Source organism: Lynx canadensis, chromosome B1, assembly GCF_007474595.2.
Source record: "Lynx canadensis isolate LIC74 chromosome B1, mLynCan4.pri.v2, whole genome shotgun sequence".
Taxonomy (NCBI): Eukaryota; Metazoa; Chordata; class Mammalia; order Carnivora; family Felidae; genus Lynx; species Lynx canadensis.
In genome coordinates this window covers 42,290,353-42,315,685 of record NC_044306.2, presented here as the reverse complement: position 1 = coordinate 42,315,685, position 25,333 = coordinate 42,290,353, and the positions used below count along the sequence as shown (strand labels likewise).

The window sequence follows — 25,333 nt, the reverse complement described above, 5'->3', positions numbered from 1 at the left end:
ACCCCGCTCATGCTCTGTCTCTCTCTCTCCAAAACAAATAAACATTAAAAAAAATCTTAAAAAAAAAGTTTGCTGCAGTCATTCCAATCTTGGGAAAAGTTAAAGTATAGCTTCTTGGGATCCCAGGAGTAGGGCCCACAAATATTGAAAATTGAGAATTTCCTTTGTCAGTCTTTGACTCAGATTCTCACTAAGCTGACGTCAAGCTGGTGGCTGGGGCTGTGGTCCTACCTGAGGCTCGGTGTCCTCTTCCAGGTACACATGGCTGTTGGTGGCTAAGTTTGATTTCTTGCAGCTGTGGTTGATGTGCCTGTTTTCCTGCTGACAGTAGCCAGGGACCACTGTTATCTCCTAGGAGATAACATCCTCGGGTCCTTGTTCTGTGGCCTTCTCCATAGGTTTTTCTCACCAAATAGCCACTTAGTTCTTCAAGGCCAGCAGGAAGATCTCTCCGTTCAGCAAGGACCCAGTTCCTCTTTTCAGGGCTCACCCAGTCTAATCTCCTTTTGATTAACTCAGAGTTAACTAATTAGTAATCGAGTCACGGACTTAAAATACCAGTGGACTCACAAGTCTCACTCACACTTAAGGAAGGGGCTTATACAGGATGTGTACACCAGGAAGTGGGCATCTTAGAGACATTCTAAAGTGGCATCCTGCCTAAAGCACAACTCATGGCCACGAACTCCTCCTGAGTTCCTTTATACATGCACACGTCTCTACAAGTGCCTGTTGAATGGCTCCAGTTTGAAGTCCCAGTGGCTTCTCAAAGCAAACATAACCCAACCCAAATTGTCTTTCTTCTTCACTCCATTGCAGATTGCAGTGAAGTCCATAAGGCCTCGCCACATCTGTCAGTCACATTCCGCCCTTCTGAGAAGAGTAACTTTGATCAGGAGTGATTAACATTCATGACACCAAAATGGAAGGACACCGCCCTACTATTCTAACCAAAGATGACTGGATGGGGAATTTGTGCATATCCTGAAGTCAAGCCTATATGAACCAGAAGCCAGCTTCCCCTGAAGTGGGTGCGTAGCTATAAAAAGGCATTCACATGGTAAATTGACCTTGTCTAAACTATTTTTTGAGTAATATAATAATTATTTCCCAACCAAGGAAATTATCTTTCTGAAAATTATCATATTTAGGAAAATCAGTCTTTAATATTAAGATACCATAATTAATGCAAAGTAAAAGGGAAAGTTATTTCAAATGGACTAAAATATTCATATTAATATGATGGTAAATAAAAATTTCAAAGACTTACATCTCCCTTTAAAAAATCAGATGAAATAGCATTAAATTTTTTCTTCTCTTAGCCATGAAGAATAAAAGCTTGCCATTTGCAAAAACATGGAAAGACCTACAGGGTATTATGCTAAGTGAAATAAGTCAAACAGAGAAAGACAAATGCTGTATGATTTTGTATGATACGTGGAATCAAAAAAAAAAAAAAAAAACCAAAAGAAAAAAACAAAACAAAGAAGAAACAGATTCACAGATACAGAGAACAATCCAGTGTTTGTCAGATGGGAGGGGTGGGAGAATGGATGAAATAGGCCAGAGGAATTAGAAGGTGCAAAGTCTCAGTTACAGAATGAATAAGACAGGAAGGTGAAAAGTACAGCATGGAGAATATAGTTAATAATATGTAGCACCTTTGTATGGTGACAGATAGTAGCTAGATTTATGATGGTATTACTTCCTAATGTATATCAGTGTTTTACACCTGAAACTGACATCATATTGTACATCAACTACACTTCAATTTTTAAAAAAAATCTCTTGGGGCGCCTGGGTGGCTCAGTCAGTTAAATGTCTGACTCTTGATTTTGGCCCAGGTCATAATCTCAGGGTCGTGAGATCAAGCCCCACCTCAGGCTCTGGGCTCCATGCTGGGTGTAGAGTCTGGTTAAGATTCTCTCTCTCTGTCCCTCCCCTGCTTGTGCATGTGCTTTCTCTCTCTCTCTCTCTCTCTCTCTCTCTCTCTCTCTCTCAAAAATAAAAAAAATCACTTGTAACTTTTTTTGTTGTTGTTTTTTGTTTGTTTGTTTTTCTGAATCACCTTGTTTAGTTGTTTAAGAAACATTGCTTCATATGCATGACCTGCCCAGGGGGATTTTCTGACAAGTTACATTGTGGGAAACAAAGAAAAAGTCTTCCTTTTAAAGCTTTCAAACTAGCTTTTCCTGGTTGGAATCCAATGTTTTTGACCTCTATTCTCTTGTTTTGCTTTCGTGACTCATGGAAAAATAACAGCTTGTCCTTTACAGAAAATTTATTGAAGGAGTCTGATCTTCTGGTTATAGCCTAGATCTGGTCTCCAGTTGATGTATAAGAAGGTAGAGCATAAATGGGGCTTTCCTCTCTTCACTATACCAACTTCATTTAGCAGACCACACACTTTCTATGTTGCCCAGCCATGGACACTTGCATTGAGGCTTGCAAGAGTGTGAGGCTTCTGGAGCTTTCAAATATATATATTGGTCCTAGACCTGCCTCAAAAGAAATAAAAGTCCAAAGAAATAAAAAATAAAGTCAGGAGCAAGAAAACAATGCTTGCAAGTCAGATACAATCAATGGGCATCTGCTTAAATTTTATTGAGCTATTTCACTGTAGTGCCATATGCAAAACCTTCTATGGTTTTCTTTTGTTTTTCCATAGCTTGCAAGCAGAATGCCAATTCTGTAATGAACCAATCCTCAGGCTATATAACAATATATTTGGTTTATGTTAGAAGCATGCTTCAATTTGCCTCACAGATTGTGTTTCAAAGAACTTCTGTTTGTATCAGAATTTCCCTAATTGAAATATATTTTAAAAGTAGTAGGGGTGGAATACTCAATAAGCAGTTAACAGTATCTGAGTACTGAGAAAATAATTCTGGAATAGAAATTATGGTGCTTGTATTCTATTACCCATTCTGACACTACCTGGCTACATAATCTTAGCTATGGACCAGTGATAACCTATATAGCCTTTATTTAATTAAAGGTGAAATAAGAAGTTTTGATAACTAGACTCTATCCAGATTTATAAATTCTTTGACAAAGCATTCAGTGCATACCTATTTAATGAGTTTTGGCTGAGGAATGTGAGAGTGTGTTAAAACCAAGCCTAAATTATATCTTTTTTGCATATATTCTAGAATTGGGAACTCACCTATCCCCCCCACCCCACCCCATGAGCAGAAATATTACCAAAACTTTGCTTCCTAACATTGGAGAGCTGCTTTGTGAAACTCTATCTAGAATATACTACCTTTTCCTCCACTAAAAATTTTTACAGAAACAAATCTTTTGGCTGTAGGGAAACCGACGGCAGAATCAGCCCTTGACCAATTGGGTCAGACCCCAGGGAGAAGGTTCTCAGTAGCAGGCAGCCAGACAGAGGCCTCCTGACATTCACTGCACTCAGGTCAATATGCAATTACAAAACAAAACAGCAGGATGTGGACAGTTTGGTTTAAAAGTGGATTCTTAATCCCAAATCTGACTTCTCATGGAGGAACAGAGTCCCAAAGGCAGCATTCTGCTAGGTGACTGGGCTGCGTGTGGCCGTCCAGTCCTACTCAGTGGGAAAGAACAGATCTCAGAGCATATGTGATTTCTTAGAGTTTCCCATAACATTTAACATTAAATTTATGACAAGGTTCTTCTTACAATAGGTTAAAAATCATGTCATGTACAGTATTGAAATCCAAACCACTCAGTCAATGGGCATATATCTTGCAGGTGCTGTGTCTGGCACCTGTGGTAAGTGCTCCGGATATAGCTATAACTGCAAAGCTGCAGGCTCCTGACCCTCCCCAGGAACAACCTATAATGCAGTGCCTAACATCTAATACAATATTGATACCGATAAATATTTAATGACTGTGGAAAGAACAGATGGATTAGTCTAATTGCATATGACCTAGGAAAGTTACTTAAGCTCTCTTTGCTTTTGTTACTTCATCTGATAAAATGGGGATAATAATAATGCATGTGTTTAGAATTATAGGGAGGATTAAATGAATTAATACAGGAAAAGTGCTCAATAACTGTTAGCCTTTATAATCAGTTGGGATAGAAGATGTGCACATACATAAAATAAATGAAATTCTATAGTGAAATAATACCTTACCCATTATAGCAAGTAGGAAATAAGGGAAATATGTTGGAACGGGTTTTCCTGGGGTGAAATAGACAAAGCATAAAGACAGAATTGAGTAAGAGAAGTGTCAGTAGGGACTGGAGTCCATAGTTGGACGGGACCTGGGAGGATGACTGGGTAGTGGACAGACAGATGGAGCACAACAAAATGGTAAGTTGTAACTGTCGCTTGAGTATCAGTTTACTTTACATGTGAATATTTATGTATTCCAACTAATGTTAAAGGTGCCATAGAAATGTACACGCAGAATATCCTAATGACTGTAATCCTGCATAAGTTAAGTTATTGGAAAGACCCTATACTCTTGTTATTGTACATGCATCCACATAAGCACAAGTGTCCTAACTTTAAAATGCATACCATTTAACAGATCCAAATCACATTCTGCCCAAGATTTCAGGGTCAAGGGAAAAATATGACCTAATAATTGCAAACATTTGATTTTAATAACACTAGGTTGCATCCTAAAATCTGTCCGGATGTTCTCAATGTAATCAAGCATGCAAAAATGTAACTAAGATAAGATAAGGCTGTAATTTAATATTTGCGTCATGTCATAGATTTGGAAGTAATTGCATACCCAGAGAGAGGATCATTTGAAGGTATCAGCAGTGGTACAGGAAGTAGAAGAGGGGCTGTGTGACAAATGATTATAATACTCCTAAGGGTCACCTTGAAGAAGAGAATGGGCTGAAGTGCTAACATAAAAGAGAGTGGGGCTCTACTGGATCCCCAAGTGTCATGATAATGTATTACATTCATATTTATGTGCTGCCTATCAGTGTTTACTATGTGACTTGATTGAGATCCAGAACAAAGTAGAAATAAACACATGTCCAGCCCAGTTGTTTAATCCTGCCTCACATGATTAAGTGGATGGCACCTTTGTAGACTGTGAAAGGGATGCACGAAGAGCACTGAAGGCCCCTGTCTCTCCTGGGGGTGCAGAGTGAGTGAAGGGTTCATTAGTATAACAACTATGACCACCCATGCAATTGGAAAATCCTCCCGCTCTTTTCTGAGAGGAAGCCAGGAGACAACTTGGCTACGATGAGACCATGTTAACAACCAGGCTTACCTGTGTCATTCACATGTGTCCTTCTGGCATAGCCAGAGAGACTTGCAGGGACCATCTGACCATGCCCCGCTCTCTAACACCTCCTACTCATGGCCATTTGGATGCCCACACACACACACACACACACACACACACACACCCATCCACCCACCCACCCACACACACCCACACACACCCTCCAAAGCTTTCTCTTATTCTGGTGCCAGTACTGCTCCACACCCTCTTTCAGAACACAGGCAAAAGACAGAAGAGTCCTCAGTTCCTTACAAAAGGATAGGACTGTGTGTGACGCCCTGCAGGAATTTTTCCATGTCTTTCCAGCATTGCCTACTGGTTCTCTCAACATCTGATAGGTAGGGACAATCTTCCAGGCTGGGATGAAATAGTCCACAGGGCAACCCAACAGTATATGTTATATATTCTATGCTCCTCAAGCAATTTCTACTTTCAAATGATAAATCCAAGCAAATACTTTTTGAACATCTAATATATCCCAGTGTTATACTTGCACCGAACAGCACAGAAAGGTACATACAGCCAAGGTACATACAGCCTAGTGAGGAAAATGCCCTTTAAGCAGGTAATTAGAGGGTGCCTCACACGAGGGGTGCCTAATGCCTTGAGAACATACGGTAGGGGGATGCTGCAGTCTAGGGAGTGAAGAAGGGCCTTCCTGTGGAAGTGATTCTCAAGCTGCAGGATGAGAGGAGTTTAGTTGAGAGAAAGGCAGAGGGCAGGAATAATGGTGCTCCAAGCAGAGGGAACACAGAGGACAAGAGCAAAGGTGGAGGGTTGGGGAGATGCCCTACTCAAATATTTCATTTCGAGGAAAGATTTTGTTTGGTTATAAATACACTTCTTGTGAGTTTGGTAATCATGAACATGTTCTCCAGCTCAATTATCCCTGAGCTGCTGACCATCAAGAGTCGGATCGGGGTCCTGGTTGACTGCTTGAGTGACCGTGTGCATGCATCAGTGGGCTGGCATTTCCATCTTTCCTCATGTCTTCGTTTGGAAGAAGTGATGGTTGATCAGGTGTACATAAATTCAGTCACATTTTAGGGACGACATGGCAAGGATTTTGCAATAAACCCCTTTTAGCACGAGGACTTATGAAGAGTAGGATGAGGATTTGTATAATATGTTGCAGGCAGCACCCCTTTTGTTTATCCAAGTCTCTTCTTCAGCCAGCCTGTACTTCATTCTCCTTTTCTCAGTGAACCTGCTTGTTCTTAATCATTGCCAATGGCAAATCTCCCTCAGAGTCAGAAATATCTAAATTGTAGCTGATTAAAACATAGGACCAGGGGAATCTTTTCACTCTATGAAAATGGGGCAAAAAAAAAAAACCCTGAAAAGAAATACAGGAAATCCCCAGCATCAAACAGGAAAAAGACCAGAAGAGGGAACCCTAAAATGTGAGGGTAAAAATCCCGGGATATTTCTCATCTGTGCACTATTCAGAGAAACTCTTTTCCAAGTGCCCCTCATTGGTCAAGAGTGAGCATTACTCTGGTACTAAGGGAGTTGGACACCAAGAAAAATCAAGGCACCTCTCTTGGGAAGTGAAGCAGGAAGTAGCAGGTAGTCCTTTCCTTTTTTGAGCAACATTAAGGAAAATTGTCTCAATGGCATTTCCGTCTTAAGAAAGCATTCAGGACCTACCTGCAAACTGCTTTCAGCAAATATTACCTAGAATTTAACATTCTCCAGCCTCATCCCCAGTTGGATCTTAAACCTCTCTACATTTGATAAATACTGTTAGTAGTTAACCCAAAACTTAGTTGCCCTTCTACCTTAGGATAACTATGACAGATGTCTTCCGTCTGCCCCTCTAGATCCTTTCTCCTCCTGTCTCCATTGTGATACAGGCCTCAGGATACTAACCTATATGGACAACAGCAAAAGGTTTGTCCTCTGGCTTCTGTTTGGTTTGGCCAATAGGGAGCTTGGGCAGATACCAGAGGAAGGGTGGAAGGTAAGAGCAGGTTATCAGTCCCTTCTCTTTTTCTCTCTTAGTTTGCCTTGGGCTGATTATGTCCTTTAACCAAGTTAATGGTTCTTTCAAGGTGGAATTCTTGACTTACTCCAACCCTTCCTGGTTCTTCTGTCACTCTCCCTTCATCCCTTTACACCTATGCATGATCTGTAACCAGTCCCAGGTTACTGTATCAATCCTTCAGAATGCCCTACACTAGCCATCCTATTGTGTGCAATCTGTTTATAGTCTTACCATCTTCATTTGGATGTGCCATCTTTTTCCCACTGGATACTGACTGATACAGTTATAGAGCCAAATTCTGTTCAGGATAACAACGTGATGATCTCATAACCAAACCCCCAAACTCAGTTTATTTTCTTGCAGTCAGGAGTAGTCATGTGACCACTGAAGCCAATGAGAGGCAACCAAAAGTTGGGAGTGGGTGAGAGACTCTTGGAAATGTCCTTTAAAGGGAGATAGACTCAGCTGGTTTGCCTCTCTGTTTCCTTAGCTTTTTAGCTTCTTCCTTCATGGACAGTGGGCACCATGCCCCATTTTGAGCATGACCATATGTTAGGGATGGAGGAGCAAAAAGCTAAGGCATCTGGGAGCCTTAAGACATTGAAGTGGTCACAGCACCAGCCCTGGACCTCCAATTTCCACCTTACTTGTTACATAAGAAAAGTAAATCCACACTTGGATGAGTCACTGTGGTAGGGTTTCTGTCACATGCAGCCAATGCATCCTAACTGATATGTAGCACTTGCTTCCAATTCTGCTTGCTTTATGCAGGCTATTTATATAATCATCCTGACTTTTTTTTTTTTTTTTTTTTTTTTTTTGCTCCAATGTCTCAGGTTTGGAACTGTTCATCAACTTCTAGTTTTTGATTATCCTTCCTTTCTGCTTCCTATTTCCAGGTACCCCAATCTGTGCATTTTCAGACCACCCACCTAGGAACTAGACCCCTTTTCTTGACTACAGGATACTTTCTGATAAACCTCCTTTGAGTTCAGTCCTCTGAAATGGCTCCAGAAGCCAAGACTCTAAGAAGAAAGTGGAACATGGCAAGTTAATGGAGTAGAATACTCATAGGAGCTGAAATCAGACAATGTGTGGTTATTTCTCTATTACTTTTTGCTTTGTGACCAGGGGCAAGTTAATAATCTCTCTTAGGGTCAAGTTTTACCATGAAAAAAAATGGGATAAATAGTTTTACCTATGCAATAAAGCTGTTATGAGATTCAAAATCAAATAAAAATGTTTTCAGTTTTGAAAAAAAAAAAACTGTTCCACGGTCAGCATACTAATTTAGGGGTTATTGGAATCTTAGAGATACAGTACCAGAGGATTGGGTGGCAGCCAGGATGCCCAAGCAACTGTGAGCCTAGAGGAGTCAGTTAACCTTCTGGTATTTCAGAGCCTTCAATAGTTAAATAATGATATTATTAATATCATCTGCCTCAGAGTTTTACGATATTCACTACCCCCAAACAAGGCTTTCACATGGACACTTGACTTTTTTTCCCCTCTCTGTTGAGAACATAGCTAGTGGTATAATTGGCAGTGGGGGGAGGGTATAGATAAATTAGTTCAGAAACTGCCTCCTTATTGCAGGATAAAAGAATCTGGATATTTGTTGCAGTGCAGTTTATTTCCTCCTATGGAGCTGGAAAAAGGAGGCATCTGACAGATATTTCCTTTTGTCTGCATCAGGCTTTCTCTTCAGTTCATTTGGTGACCTCACTACCTGACCAAAGTCACGGCAAATTAACGTCAATCCACCAAATCACTGAAGTCCTATGCAATATTTCCTCAGGAATTAATTAAAAAAAGAAATGAAGCTCCATCTAGCTTTTCCTGCAAGTTGCTCACCAAAAGGACTTAACAGAAGTGAGTATTGTACATGCACCTAATGTTCATAGGACCAAGGCTGGTCTGGTTTATGTGAAAGGTGATATGGTATTGCAACTGAAATGTCTGGCTTTGAATCTCATCTGTGCCACTTCTAATTGTCTTGACCGTGGGTAAGTCACTTAATCTTTTTCATGCTTTGCTTTTCTCTTTTAAAAAATAAGACTGATGAGAGTTCCTACCAATAAGAGTTCCTCTCTCATAAGTTTGTTGTAAAGATTACATTACTTTATAAACAAAATGCTTGGAACAGTGCCTGGCACATGGTGAGGTTGCATGGGATTTTCTGTTTGTCACCCCATTGTAGCTGAAGTGGGAATATGGGCCCAATGTTCTAGATGATTCAGTTATTTAAGAAAAGCTAGATGTTGGGTTTTCATTGTGGTTTGAAATATTGACACCTCATTAGAAACCATGAACACTGAACACACACCAAAAATATATGGCTGAGGGTAGAATTCAGCCTATAGGCCTCTACCTTTTCTGTGAATTAGAGATACCTATAGTAGATATATAATTTCATGTAATGATTCCCCAATTCTGGGTCCCTAATCCTTGGAAAGTTGACTTGAGCCAGGGCCGCACCTAGATCTTGAATGGAGTAAATTGGTGTGGGAAAGAGGAAAGTATCTACTGTGTGCCAGTTCTTTGCCAGCACTTGACAAATAGGCTTTTATTACCTTTTCACACTAATGTGAGTGGTGGTGTGATACTGATTTATAATAAGAAATATACTTTTGGTCATCATGCCTGTTCTGGTACAAAGCTCCTAAAACCCTTGGAATTTCCCATGTGTTGAGATTTTAAGAGCTATAAAGATGTCTTTTGTCAAGTGAATGAGCCGACTTTCTGGACAGCTCCCAAAGATCGGGGCCAAGAAAACCAGCCATGTAACTAGAGGGTTGGAACTTTCAGTCCCAACCCCTGACCTCCAGGAGGGGAGACAAACAGGAGGTTGAATGCATCTCCAATGGCCAATAAATTTAATGAATAATGCCTATGAAATGAAGTCTTTACAAAAACCTAAAAAACAGAAGATTCAGAAAGCTTCTGGGTCGGTGAACACATAGAAGTACTGAGAGAGTGGTTCTGAGAGAGCATGGAAGCTTTGTGCCCTTGCCCCATACTTTGCCTTATGTGTCTCTTCATCTAGCTGTTGATTCATATCCTTTAATGTCCTTTGCAATAAACCAGTAATCTAGTGAGTAAATGGGTTTCCTGAGTTCCAAGAGCTGCTCTAGAGGACTAACTAACCTACAAAGGGGATCCTGGGAACCTCTGACTTATCACCAGTCCATCAGCGGCACTGGTGACAACCTGGACTTGTGTCTGGTATCTGAAGTGGAGGCAGACTTGTTGGACTGAGCCCTTAACCTGTGGGAGCTGATGCTGTCTCTAGGAAATAATGTTAAAACTGAGTTGAATTGTGGGATCCCAGTTGGTGTCCAAGAATTGGTGGTGTGGGAGAGAAACAAACACCCTGGAATTGGTACCAAGCACCCTTCAGGGGCTTTGTCATCATCCTTTTACAGATGAGAAACCAGAGACTCAGAAAGGTTCAGCAACTTGCCCAAGTTTGCACAGCCACGATAGACAGATCAGGGATTCAGATTCAGATCTATCTGACACCAAAGCCCATGTGCTTGACCACTTTTTAAAACTACATGTCAATTCAACTAAAGAAAGGAAAGTAATATGTGCCACAGGTATAATAGATAAATTCCAAAATCTAGTGACTTACCCAAGTAGGAGGTTATTTCTCACTTGTATAAAATCCAAAGTTATGGGGACTCCTGGGCAGCTCAGTTGGTTGAGCATCCGGCTTCAGTTCAGGTCATGATCTCACAGTTTGTGAGTTTGAGCTCACATCGGGCTCTGTGCTGACAGCACAGAGCCTGCTTTGGATCCTTTGTCTCCCTTTCTCTCTGCCCCTCCCACCTTCTGGCTTTCTCTCTCAAAAATGAATAAACATCAAAAAACAAAAACAAAAACACCAAAAAACCAAAGGTATGTATCTGATGAGTGGATATCTTCTGTTCAATCATTCAGAAACCTGACTCTTTCTCTTCTAAATTGTCTTTGTTTTTTACATGTTGTTTCCAAGGAAGGGAGTGTGGGAAAAGAGCACAGCGTATATCAAATCATAAGTATTTATGGGCAGGGCTTGGAGGTCATGCATCTCGCTTCCTATCACATGCCCTGTTCCACATCCAGTCACATGACCACACAGAGCAAGAGAGGAATCTGGGAAATGTAACCCATCTATGGCCCAGAAGGGAGAGGAAAGTGCTTGGTAAACATCTAGAAGTTTCTGCCACAGAGGTTTGGCTGTCACTATTCCCATCTGATATGTGGTAATTATTTTTACTCACTTGGATCCAGTGGATTCTTCCTGAGTGGGAGTGGAGGTGGGTCCTCGAAATTAGATGATAGGATTGTCCATAGGATGATGATGAAGTCTCATAAATAATGATTTTCTCAAGAACATGTTTGGCTTCTTCTGCATTAGCATATTACAGAGGCCATTTCTTTCAGATAGTTTATAACCTTAAAAAAGTTATGATGTGGACATTTCTTTAAATCCCATAATCCATCATCAACAGTAGTATTATGTAGTAACTCCCACTTTTAAATTGAATTTTAGTGCTCCCCATTAACAGTTCACTAGAGAGAAATGACAAATAATTTCATGGCTCAAGAGCAGCAGACAGATTAGTTCAGCAAAAACGAGGTCTGGTATCAGTGCGGGGGGTGAACAAATTGTGTAGCCTCCAAATTAAGGGTATTTGCTTTTCATTCTTCCAGCTGCATAATGTAGCATTGCTAAGGGTCATTAGCCCATTGCTTTTAGATGAGCAACCCAACAGGATGTGTCTCTTTGTTGCCATTGTTCCTGGTTGCTCCATGTTTGTTTTACAGCAGTGGGTACAGGAACCTTGGAAATTTAAACTCTCTACTTCAAGGTAGGAACCAGTTTCTCACTCTCATTTAAAAGGAAGATATTCCAGATACCTAATTTTCCCCTCTGAGATTTTTCTTTCTTTTTAAACTCTTCCAGGAAGAACAGCACCTTAGCCTCAGTTTATTGGAAAGATTTGTAAATACATCTGGGATTTGGCTTCCTCACACAATGTCTTTTTTTCATGCATGGAACATCTCCCTAAGACGTGGTATGTGCTTAGCACAGCTGCCTCTCTATTAGCCACAGAGGAAGGGAAGGGCTGGATGGCTGTCTTACGTAAGCTCTATCTTGGGGCCTCTGTAGAAGGAAAAAACTGGTAAAATTTTGGCAATTTATCCTTATTCTCCAGTTGCAAGCCCCCACCCAAACTATAGGGACATCTACTCCAGGGCATACTGTTCCTTGACCTCCAGATACTCTGGCTTCTGTAGGGGCTGAGAGCAGGCTGCCTCAAATTTGTGCCACCTTGGCCTAACTTAAATAAAAGTTGCTTGAGAGACAGCCTGTGCAAGAAGGACACTCAGACTGCCCTCTGTCCCCCTGAAAGGAGGAAATAAGTCTCCCCTGTGAAAGGTACCCTCATTGTACCAGGAGGTAAAGAGACATCCTTACCACCCAGAGACAGGAAATTTACATCCAAGAAGGCTGTGTAAATTGACTACCCCAGCCCAAATTCTGTTTAGAATTCTTTCCTAATTGAACCTCCTAAACTTAAGTTTTCTTTGTCTTGTTGATCCCTCACAGATTTATTGTCTCTTTGTCTAAAAAGTGTAAAAACTGCCTACCTTGGTCATTTCTTTAGGTCTCCATTTCATTATTGGGTCTCCCTGTGCACCTAATAAAACTAGTTTTTTTTTTTTCTTCTCTTGTTTATCTGTCTCATGTAAATTTAATTCTTAGTCCAGCTGGAAGACCTTGAGGGTAAAGGAAGAATTTCTCCTCCTCTACACAACTGTGTAGGAAAGGGAAGTTTAATTAAACGACAGGAAAAGCAAATGGCATAATTTGTTTAGCACTAGGAAGTAAAGAAACGGAAATTCCTGCCATCCCCTCGAGCCTCCTAAGAAGCTATCCTCTGCATCACTTTCAGTCATGGAGGGAGGTTATGATTTCATCTGAGTCCACAGAGGTCTGTGGCATTGCCATTTTACTGTCCTCTGTCAGAAAATCATGTCATCCACCCATTCCAGAATACCCCAGACACTAACCTTCTTTCTCTGTTGCTATACTTCACCCTGAGAAGGAGAGCTTGGCCTTCTGACTCCTGCAATGTGGTAACCCAAGGATAAAAGCTCAGAGAACCCAAGGAAAAGAGTCTTCCCCCTTCCAGAGCAGTTATGCATCTTTAAAATTATCTGCTCCCCCCAGAAAAAATATCCTTGCTCTGAAGAACTAAGAGGCTGGCAAGTCTGAGAGCAGAGTGCCAGTGTGGTTGTTTCCTGGTACAGCCCTCTCCTGCAGACAGCCATCTTCTTGCTGTGTCTTCTCATGGTGAAGTCTCCAACCTCATGCCCTAATTGCCTACCAAAGGCCCCATCTCTAAATATCATCACACTGGGGATTAAGCTTTCAACATGTGAATTTGGAGAAAACACCGACATGTAATCTTAAACAACAACTTCAAACCATAGCGAGATACCACTTCACACTCACTAGGAAGGCTATAATAAAATTAAAAAGAAAATAACAACTTTTGGCAAGGATGTGGAAAAATGGGAACCCTTATACATTGCTGGTAGGAATGTAAAATGGAGCTGCTATGGAAAACAATATGAAGGGTCCTCAAAAAATTAAACACAGAATTACCATTTGACCCAGCACTTCCGCTTGTAGGTATATACCCTAAAAGAATTGAAAACAGGTACTCAAGCAAATATTCATACATGGATATTCATACCAGCATAATTCACAATAGCCAAAAGGGTGGAAATAATTCAAACGTCCATGACTGGATGAGGTCAATGAAATGTGGTTTATATACACAATGGAACAATATTCATTCATAAAAAGGAATGAAGTTCTGTTACATGCTACAACATGAATGAGCTTTGGAAACACTATGTTAAGTGAAAGAAGCCAGATATGGAAGACCACATGTTGTATGATTCCATTTATATATGAAATGGAATCGGTAAATCTATAGAGACAGAATGCTGAGTGCTGTTTGCTAGGTGCTGGGGGGAGGGGAGAATGAAAACAAACTGCCTAATGGGTATGGGATTTTCTTCTGGGAGGATGAAAATAGTTTGCAACTGGATAGAGACGGTGGTTGTACAACACTAAGAACTCATGAAGTATCACTGAATTGTAAAATTTTAAATGATAATTATATGTTATGGAAATATCGACCTAAAAAAAGAGGCAGAATTAAAATAAAACAGAAGCATTTATTTGAGGTCTTAGAACTGCAATTCAGGAAGCACGGATTCAGGTATCAACACAAATCATCTCCTATGTGGGAGCAAGAGTCAAGGGTTTTTTAAAGACAAAAAGGGACAAAGAAGGGACAAATTTTGTTTGGTGTTGGTATCAGAAAACTAATTTTGGCTACCCATAATTGCTTGCTAAGGCTGTCACAAAGCAAAAGGCCATTACTGTAGGAAGTTGCAGGTGTGTTCCTGCAGAGCCCTTGGAATATTTGTGGTTTGGGCCAGTTCAAAAGTTAATGGTTTCCCCCAGGGAGGACATGCATAAAGCCCACCTCCTTGCGGTCTCGGCTCCATTTTAAACACTTTCACATAAATGAGTACATTTTATTTCATCTTTAGTCAAATTTCACTTCAAAAAAAAAGATTTTTGGGGCTCCTGGATGGCTCAGTTGGTTAAGTACACAACTTCAGCTCAGGTCATGATTCCATGGTCTGTGAATTGGAGCCCTGCATTGGGCTCTGTGCTGACAGCTCAGAGTCTGGAGCCTGCTTCTGATTCTGTGTCTCCCTCTCTCTCTGCCCCTCCCCTGCTCAAGCTCTCTCTCTCTCTCTCTCTCTCTCTCTCTCTCTCTCCCTCTCTCTCTCTCTCTCAAAAATAGTAAACATTAAACATTTTTTTTTGGAAAAAAAAAGGGATCCTGTGTATACTCACAATCCCATGTGAATTTTTCTATTCTGATGCTATGTGACCAGATCTCCCAACACTTACATTTCCTTTTCCTTCCTTTTCCTGTGTGTTATAGGCTGGATGTTTGTGCCCCACCCCCACCCATTCATATGTTGAAATCCTAACCTTAAATGTGATGGTATTAGGAGGTGGATGCTTTGGGAAATAATTAGGTCATGAAGTCAAAGTCCCCATGAATGATCTCATAAAAAAAGGACACCGCCAATTAAAAAAGTGGGCAGAGGATCTGAATAGACATTTTTCAAAAGAAGACATACAGATGACCAACAGGCACCGGGAAAGATGCTCAACATCACTCCTCATCAGGGAAATGCAAAGCAAAACTGCAATGTGATACCACCTCACACCTGCCAGAATGGCTATTATCAAAAAGACAATAGGGGTGCCTGGGTGGCTTACTCGGTTGGTGGTCGTCCAACTTGGACTTCCACTCAGGTCATGATCTCACAGTAAGTTCGGCCGGGTAGGGCTCTGTGCTGACAGCTCAGAGCCTGGAACCTGCTTCGGATTCTGTGTTTCCCTCTCTCTCTGCCCCTCCCTTGCTCATGATCTGTCTCTCTCTGTCTCAAAAATAAATAAAAACATTAAAAAAAAAATTAAAAAAAAAGACAAATAAAAAGTGTTGGTGAGGATGTGGAGAGAAGAGAGCCTTTGTGCAATGTTGGTGGGAATGTAAATTGGAATAGCTACTATGAAAAACAATATGAAGTTCACTCCAAAATTAAAAATAGAACTACCATATGATACAACAATCCTACTCCTGCATATTTATGAAAAATGAAAAAGAAAATGAAAAATGTATGCACTCACATGTTCATTTCAGCATTATATCCAATAGCCAAGATATGGAAACAACCTAAGAATCATCAATGGATTAATGGATAAAGAAGATACACACACACACACACACACACACACACAATGTAATATTATTCTGTCATTCAAAAGAATGAAACCTTGTCATTTGTGATAACATGGATGAAACTTGAGGTCATTATGCTTGTGAAATAAACCAGACAAAGAAAGACAAATACTACATGATTTCATTTATATATGGAATCTAAAAAATAAAACAAAATCCAAACTCATAGATACAGATTGGTGGTTGCCAGAGGGGAGAGGGGTGGGAGGTGGAAGGTGGATGAAATGGGAGCAAAGTCAAAAGGACAAACTTCCAGCTATAAAATACAAAAATATAATATACAACAAGTTAACTATAGTTAATGATACTGTATTGCATATTGGACAGTATTGGAAATAATACTGTAGTTTTCAATTGCATTGAAAGTTGCTAAAAGTGAATCTTTTTTTTTTTTTTTAATTTTTTTTTTCAACGTTTATTCATTTTTGGGACAGAGAGAGACAGAGCATGAACGGGGGAGGGGCAGAGAGAGAGGGAGACACAGAATCGGAAACAGGCTCCAGGCTCCGAGCCATCAGCCCAGAGCCCGACGCGGGGCTCGAACTCGCGGACCGCGAGATCGTGACCTGGCTGAAGTCGGACGCTTAACCGACTGCGCCACCCAGGCGCCCCTAAAAGTGAATCTTAAACACTCTCATGACAAGAAAAAAATTATTATAACTATGTATAGTGATGGATGGTAACTCAGCTTATTGTGGTGATTGATCGTTTTGCAATTCATATTGTGAAAATTAATAAAAAGAAACCTCATTCAGAAGGAGCCTGGGAAGCCAGTACAGGGAGCTTTCATGCCTTACCACCACCCCTCAATTGCAGGCCCAAAAGGGAAAGAGACCTTACATGTAGATACCACTTTACATGTGGAAGGTTACTTCTTCCCCCAGCAACAGCCCAGCCAATAAGAGATAGTCACAACTCAGCCAATGAGAAGCCCCTACGCCCCTATACATTGAACTCCTAGTTTACTCCAATGGACTTTTTGTTTACAACAGTCCCCCCTCCTATAAAAGAGCATTCCCTTGCTTTGTTCTGTGGCCTTGCCTATGATTTTGCCATAGCCGGCTTGTCCCAGGTTACAGTTCTCTGCTATTCCTGAATAAACTCACCTTTTGCTGGTAAAACAACTGGCAGTTTATTCATAAGATTACAGTAATATAAAATCTTGACATTGTATACCTGAGAGTAATATAATGCTATAGGTCAACTATACCTCAACCAACTCAAAAGACCCCAGAGAGCTTTCTCATCCTCTAGCCCTCTCCACCGTGTGAGGATAGGAGAAAAAACATCCCAGCAGAAAGCTCTCACCAGCACCCAACCACGTTGGCACCCTGATCTTGGATTTGCAATCTCTAGAACTGTGAGAAATGCATTTTCATTGTGGATAAGCCACCAAGGTGATGGTATTCTGTTATAACAGCCAGAATGGACTCAGAACGCCCTGCCACGTTGCTGCTAGCCCCAGTTCCCATGTGGGAGTGCAGCAACTCACCCTCCCATCCTCACAACCTTGACCCACCACTGGCACAGCCTACACATAGTGGGCATGCTAGGGGCAGGACAGTTAACAGTTCCATTGACTGCCAAGGATGTGCACACTGATAAGCAGCCCAAAATAACCAGGGCAGGCAGAATGTTTCTAAATAGAAATGTGATACACTTGCAAGTGGGCATGAAGCAGAACGTGGCAGAGCCCCAGAAAGACAGCAGATGGGTGGTTTAGACACAGCTGCTGTCACGGGAGGTGGGGGGGAACAGACTTGCTGATTACCATAGAGATAAGGGGCAATGAGAATTTATTTGGGGAGAGTGTTTCAGGGCATGAAGAATATAAATAGTCACTTCCCACCTAAAACTCAATACGGAGATTATAACATCAGATTCAGGGTGATGGAACAGGAATTACAAGCTGTTAAAATGCATAGCTTTGGGGTGCCTGGGTGGCTCTGTTGGTTAAGCATCCAACTCTTGATTTTGGCTCAGTCATGATCTCAGGGTCTTGAGATTGAGCCCCCTGTCAGGCTCCACAGCCTGTTTAAAATTCTCTCTTTCCCTCTCCCTTTGAGCCTTCCCTGCTCACTCTATCAAAACAAAAACAAAAACAAAAGAGAAAACAAAAAAATGCATGGCCTGAAGGTTAGGAATACTGGAGCAAGGAATGCAGAGTATCCATAACATTGAGCACACTGCTAAAGTAGTGACTGATCCCACTATAGAACCTGAAAGGATTTAAGAAAGAAATGTACATGTTAGAGCCATTGTTTCATTTTTTCCTTAAGCTGTGGAACAGAGAACATAATTTAGTCACTTTCAAGTAATTTTCATCCTGTCAGACTCATCCTTCTCTCCAGACTTTCAGGGGGACTTCTGTGGCCTCAAGCTTGTGTGTTTGGCCATGGGGGGTGGGGGGGAGCAGGGTAGGATGGGGGAGGTTGCACAGAGCCAGGTCTGCACCTGTTCTCTGTCCTTGCCAGCATCTACTGAAAGGCAACTCAATGCATCTGATCTTTGGTCTTCTGCAAATTTTGTTCAGAATGCTAGCACCTCCATGGATTCTGTAATTTACTTAAAATTACATCAGCCTAAACCGTGTGATATTATTTGTGCTTAGTTAAAACATTTTAGAGCAGACAGTTGCTTTATTCTGAGCTCACACTCCTAGCCTTGTAGGCTGGTGCAGTTTAGGGGAGGTTGTTAGTTTTTTCTTTCATTTAAAGTGAACAAATCCATGTTAACTTTATGCCATGTACTGGGAAAAATGTTTTGAAAATACCAAGTCATATTAATGCATAAATAATACTACACACAGTTTAACTATCTCTATCTGCCATCAACATCAGAAGCTTTAGGACTTAGCATAATGGATTCTCATAGATGGTGATATTCAATATGTATGTTTAATTTAGCTAGAATATCATAGCGACACCCCTCACTTTTTGCTTAGGCAACTAACCAACCAGTTTTGCAATCTTTTGTGTAAGAAGGAGCACTTGAAGCTTGATTTCTCTATGGTCCTGTGACCAGCTTTAGGATAGAAGATTCTGGTTATGTAATACCTACTTTACTGATTAACAGAATCCTATCTCTAGATAGGACTTAATACTGAATTGGTTTGATTAGCTTGAAGGACAGAAAGCTGGAAATTATCACTGTTTTATGCCTACTTGCTAACAAGTGTTTATTTAGTGAATGTGCAAATGTGGGGAAGAATTTAGTCTAAGACTTTCTTTCATTATAATCCCATAGCATGATTGTGGAGCTATAACTAATCCTCATCCATCTCCTACTTTTTGGTGGCTACCACTATCCCCCAGAAATAACCCAGACTGGCTTAGGGAGGGTCAAAACACCAGGTCTGGATCTGGAAGAAGAATAGTCCTTATACCATCTGCAGCTACATTCTCTCACCACAACCATGGAATTGCCTGAGGCCCTCGCTCGCCCAGGATTGTAACATGGCTTGTCTCAGACACATCGGAAATGATTCCACTCTTCCCCATGGGCATGTGGGACCTTATCTGTAGAATTTTTCTCTTATTCTTCCTTGCTATTGTGGCAGGAGGAGGACTGTAATGGTGGCTGTTTTCTTGGGATCCAGAGAGAACAATTATTTCTCCTCTGACAGCTTGTACTCTGATGGAACTACACAACACATGTGAAGCTCCTAATACCCCATCTTATGCTACATGTGGTAGCCAGCATCTAAGGCAACCCTGTAATCTGTGTCTCCTGGTAGTCACATAGTTGGGTAGTCCCCTCCCATATTGCTTCACGATTGGTCTGTGAAACCCATAAAACAATGAAAATAATGGTATGTCCCTTCTAAGATTAGGTAATAAAAGGCACATGGCTTCCATTTTGATTGCTGTCTCTCCCTTTTATGGTTCCACCAGACAACCCACCAAGGGGAAAATAAATTTCTTGTCATGCGAGTGCAGGATGGTCATGACCCCAGGAAGAGAGCTGTAGAGCATAAAAAAAAAAAAAAAAAAAAAAAAAAAAAAGTGTCCTGGGGCCTGCTGGTAAGGGACCACGGTGGGAATCAAACATTTACCCAAATGGAACTAGAAAGTCAGGTGCCTGACTACCACTCACACAAACTTTCCCCTTCATCGAGAAGTGAGGTGGTTGCTGTCATTGTGTGAATGGCAGTGATTCAGCAAATTCATAAATTCATACGCCAACAATTCCAGTGCCGGCCATGGATAGACTAAAGGTTTCATGTGTGCCAGAAGGTCTGGTAGTAGAGGTAGGGTCTTGTGATCGGGTGCAAGTACTGTTATGTGTAATGGGGAGAGTGCTGGCCCTTACAGGTTCCAGGCCTGAATCTGGTCACTTACTATGTGACTTTGGGAAAGTCATATAGTCTCTTTAAGTTTTAGCTTTATCATCTGTAGAATAGATATAATAATCCATGCTCTTCAGACTTCATAGAGTTTCTAAGAGAATGAAATGAGTTTAAATTGTGTGAAAGTGTTTGATAAGCTATGAAATACTATATAAATATGAAGAATTATTATTATTTACCCATACCAATTCAAAAAACCCAAATGTAAATTTACAAATTAAGAAGTCATTATGTGCTAAAAATATTGTTCCAAACCTAATTAAATTAGAACAATGGTTCATTTGTCAGTTTATATGCTAAGTATCCACATAGCAATGCTATGGAATGTACCTAATGAACAGGAAAAGACCAAAATAATGAGTTTGTTATATAGCTAAAGCCACTATCTATATTTTAGCCAAGTCTTAAAAACAATCTTACTCAGAATTCATTTTTTGAAAGACTGAAAATGAGTGAATTATGAGCATGTGGGTTGCTTGGGCTCCTTAGACACAGTGTTAAAATGTATACAACCTTCTTATTTGCGTTGCATGTAGTTTTCACAACACTTATAATGCGTTGTCTCATTTGATTATCATAAAATGCTCCGAAGCTAACAAGAACACTTCTTATCCCCAATGTATGTGTAAGTGAAGAAATTCAGCTTCAGAAAGTATGAATGTCATTCCAAGGTCATACAACTATTATGTAACTGGTTCAGCTAAAATTCACCTGCAGGTTTTCACTTCAAGTTCCATATCCTTTCTATTATACCTCAGATACTGTGAACTCTATGGATGGGCAATTTTGATTGTTCAGCTTCTCTTCCCACCCTGGCATCTCAAGCAAACACACAATCTCTTCTCTCTCAGCAAATCGGCTTAAATCTCCACTTCATTTTGGCCCATGGGGAAAGCTTCACTAAGTTCCCTTTGGCCAAGTCTGAACTGAGAAACCTTTGCAAATCATACTAGTTTTTTTTCCTTCTTTCTAAATATACAAAAGGAAACTTTGTGGTGCCCCCAGTCTTTGTACTATTTGTAGCATTTGTATTTGTAGTATTCCATGGGGCTGGTGTGGAAATGAATTTAGCCCCAGGAGCTTCAAGGAGCAGGGGTACCTGGATGGTCCTAGAAATACATCTGTAGCTGGTAGGACTGATTCTGTAAACCCATGACACGACCAAAGAGAGTAGCAAGGAAGGCTAATTCCTGGCATCTATCTCCTTGGTGGACTCAAATAGAAGAGAGAAGCTGGGGCGCCTGGGTGGCGCAGTCGGTTAAGCGTCCGACTTCAGCCAGGTCACGATCTCGCGGTCCGTGAGTTCGAGCCCCGCGTCGGGCTCTGGGCTGATGGCTCAGAGCCTGGAGCCTGTTTCCGATTCTGTGTCTCCCTCTCTCTCTGCCCCTCCCCCGTTCATGCTCTGTCTCTCTCTGTCCCAAAAATAAATAAACGTTGAAAAAAAAAAAATTTAAAAAAAAAGAAGAGAGAGCTGAATTTCCTTTTTCTTTCTTTCCTTCACTTTCTTTTTTATTGTTATTTTTAATGACTTTAAAATGTGTATTTTTAATACATGGTTTTCTACTAGCCTCTCCTTCTTCCCCTTACCTCCCAGAAGCTGAGATTCACAATTTTGAGAAGAGGTGGGGGTAAAGTCTGTTTGTCAGACTTTTGTTTCTACTGGATTGATCAGCTGTTGCCTGAATGACCCGAGTTTGGAGGGCCATGCTGTGAAGACGTGCACTGAAGTCCTGTACTCACTTTACTGAGGGTTTTCCATCCCCCTGATTGTGAGTTTAATCAGGAAATAACCACATGGGCCCTCTTCTCTCCCATTTCTTTTCTGTTGCTGTTTAAAATAGAAAAGAAATACAGCTTCAATGATTCTATTTACTCTACACAATAGAGATAAAGCCCATGGGTGGCAGATTTCTTCAGGGAATATAATCAGCAGAGAGTAGAAGGTACTGCTGGAAGCATTTATTTCTGGCAGACAATTCTTCATTTGATGGGGGATGGGAAGAAATGGAAATAAGTGAATATATTTGCATGAGGCCTTTAAAACAAAATAATTATTTGAGGATCAGGCTTGTGAAAGAGTGGATATTCACTCTGTGGGACAGTGAGGGGATGTGGGAGGTGCTGGATAAACACACAAGCACACAGACCTGTGTGCAGAGACCAGCAGCTCTCAACTTAAAAATGAACTTGGAGATGCCAGCTGCATATAAATCAGTGTTTGGAGCAACTTTTCATGGAAACAATATTCCACAGCACAGTTAGCTGGCTGGCACAAGTCATACGGGCCTATTTGAGCTCATATGTTCTAAAACACATATGTTCTTGTGATATGCTACAGTGTCCCTAAGGGAAAATGCCTTCAGCAAGGACTAATTACATGTAAACCACAGTGTTTAAGTAAGGTGGTAAAAGTTAAAAGAATTCTAATCATGACGAATTTTAAGTACAATTAGTGTTTGACAAATTTTGGATTTAAATTTAATTTATTCCAATAAATGTTCATTGACCAAACGTTATTATAAATTGACCACAGCCTGTCCTCCCTCCTCTGTGATACCCAGCTTTGACTTCAATGAAGGCTGGCTTCAGGTGGAGGCCAGAAAGCGGTATAAGAATACTGCTTATTATAGGGGCACCTGAGTGGTTCAGTCAGTTAAGCATTTCACTTCGGCTCAGGTCCTGATCTCATGGTCTGTGAGTTCGAGCCCCACATCGGGCTCTGTGCTGGCAGCTCAGAGCCTGGAGCCTGCTTCAGATTCTGTGTCTCCCTTTGCCCCTCCCTGCTCATGCTCTGTCTCTGTCTCAAAAATAAATAAACATTTAAAAATTTTCAAAAAAATAAGAATATTGCTTATTATAGACATGGATGTTATGTTAATAGTTCAAAGGGAATTTTTTGTTTCTTTTTAGAACTTTTCTTCTCTTATATGTGTGATCCTCAAGATGGTCCCTCAACATCAGGCTCCCTTGGATAAGGAGGCACTTTTATACATGGCCCTTTGCTCTTCTTCTGGGTTCAAAACTATCCTGCACTTGAATTTCAGGCAACTTATTTTCCTCTAGGAGGGCTGTATGGTCCAGCCATAGAAATGTGGTCTCCACGTTGGTGTCCTGTGTAGTCATCTGAAACATATCAGTCAGCTACATGAGTTAGTTGTTTCAGCCCCACTGTGAAGCTTCTTCATTGTTCTAAGATGAAGCCAGTAGCTACCCTGTGTTCCCTATGCTTCCCCTGAAACCAACTATAGATGTCCACCTCTTCTGTTTCAGGGTTGGGGTCCCCCACCATAGATTCAATGGAAATGACAGGCATATCTTACTTCATGCTCTCAGTCTGAGGAACATTCCTAATTCCAGCTTACCCACAGATGATTAGTCTGTCTATGATCCAAGAAACAATCAATCCAGCCTGATCCAATCCCCAGTTCCTTTTGAGGATTGATTTATGTGTTCACCCACCCATCCCATAGCTTTTAAAATAGTTTCATTTTGAGTTAGCAGATACAATTTTAACAAGAGGAGAAGAGGTAACTTCCTCAAAGAAGATTGTCTCCATGATACTCTGGTAAAGCAGGACCATGCCTAAATTGATGCTCTGTGGCCAACCAGGCCTCAGCGTGAGAGGAAAAGTGTTCTGTTGAGTTTGCAAGACAGAGCCTCTGAGTGTGTTTGACCCCACGATCTGCAACCAGTCAGATTGTGACTCTAGCTAAGTGTCTGTTTCCTCTCCAATCTGTCAAAACGCCCTCATAATCTCATAGTGATGAGTGAAAGTAAATGAGAATGTGCTTTAAAAAGTTAGAACTGAGATATAAATATCAAGTGTTGTTGTTTATGCTTATATCTAGTCCAATATTATAGCTTCAATGAAATTCACTGATCTATTTTTCCATCCACAGCTACATTCCTTTTTGTATATCACTTTATGTATGTGGCTGTGTGTCTAAATGCAGACATAAACATATTCATAAAGAAGGATGGCTGTGGACTGTGGTTATAAATGTGCTTTTAGCTTTTTTATCTCCCTGGTGCAGATGACTATGTGTCTTAAACCCCTCAAGTGAGCTATGTTTTGCCTTAAAAAAGCTGGTGCTCCAAAAATAAGGCTGGGACTGAGTCATCAAGCCCTGAGTTAGGGAGAGGATGTGATTGAGGAAGAGTAGGGAAGCTTTTTCAGTGAGGATGCACTTAACAAAGTGGGAAGACTGTCCCAGGGATTGGCAACTGATGGCCCACAGGCTAAATTTGCCCCTCTGCCTATTTTGTAAATAAAGTGTTAGTGAACCACAGCCACCTGCATTCATTTAGATATTGTCCATTGCTGCTTTTGTGCTCCAATAACAGGGTTGAGTAGTTGTAATAGAGGCTGTTTTTGGCCTAAAAACCTAAAATATTTGCTTTCTGGCTCTCCAAATAGTTTGCTCACCCCTTCTTTTTCCTAATTTCTGCAAACATGACATATTTTCCACATTGTTCTATACTTTGATTCATTTTAGCAGTGTAATACCCTAATGAGGTAGTTGTGTGTGTCTTCACACCCAATTTGCTGATGAGGAAAATGAAGCTTAGAGAGGTTGTATGACTTGCCCCCGTTCTATCATCTAGAACTAGCCAGGAGGGACTAGAACTATTTCTCAGTCCTCTGTGCACTCCTACACCACATCAGCTTCTGAATGGGGGCCTTTCTATTATGTATGCTTGGGGCGAATAATCTATCTCATCTCATCTATCATACATCTCCATTTTACTGAGATACATAGAGATGAGGAACTCAAATTCAAGTTATTAGACCTGTCCTAAACTAGAGTGTAAAAGAACATGGTTTGGAAATCTAAATTCTTATTCGACCTCT

General features: G+C 40.9%; 1 long non-coding RNA gene across 4 annotated transcripts in view; it reads right to left on the bottom strand.

Annotated features, from left to right (window-relative positions):
* LOC115511980 overlaps window positions 1-25,333 on the bottom strand; it is a 105,400-nt gene that overhangs the window by 36,280 nt on the left and 43,787 nt on the right. Inside the window, exons 1-2 of one of the 4 annotated variants that reach the window (XR_003968251.1) lie at window positions 1,271-1,294; window positions 232-873 (exon numbers count right to left, since the gene is read on the bottom strand). The exons of 1 other annotated variant lie outside the window; for it this stretch is intronic. This is a non-coding gene — a long non-coding RNA (uncharacterized LOC115511980). 2 more of the 4 variants (XR_003968252.1, XR_003968250.1) reach the window with 2 other exon arrangements.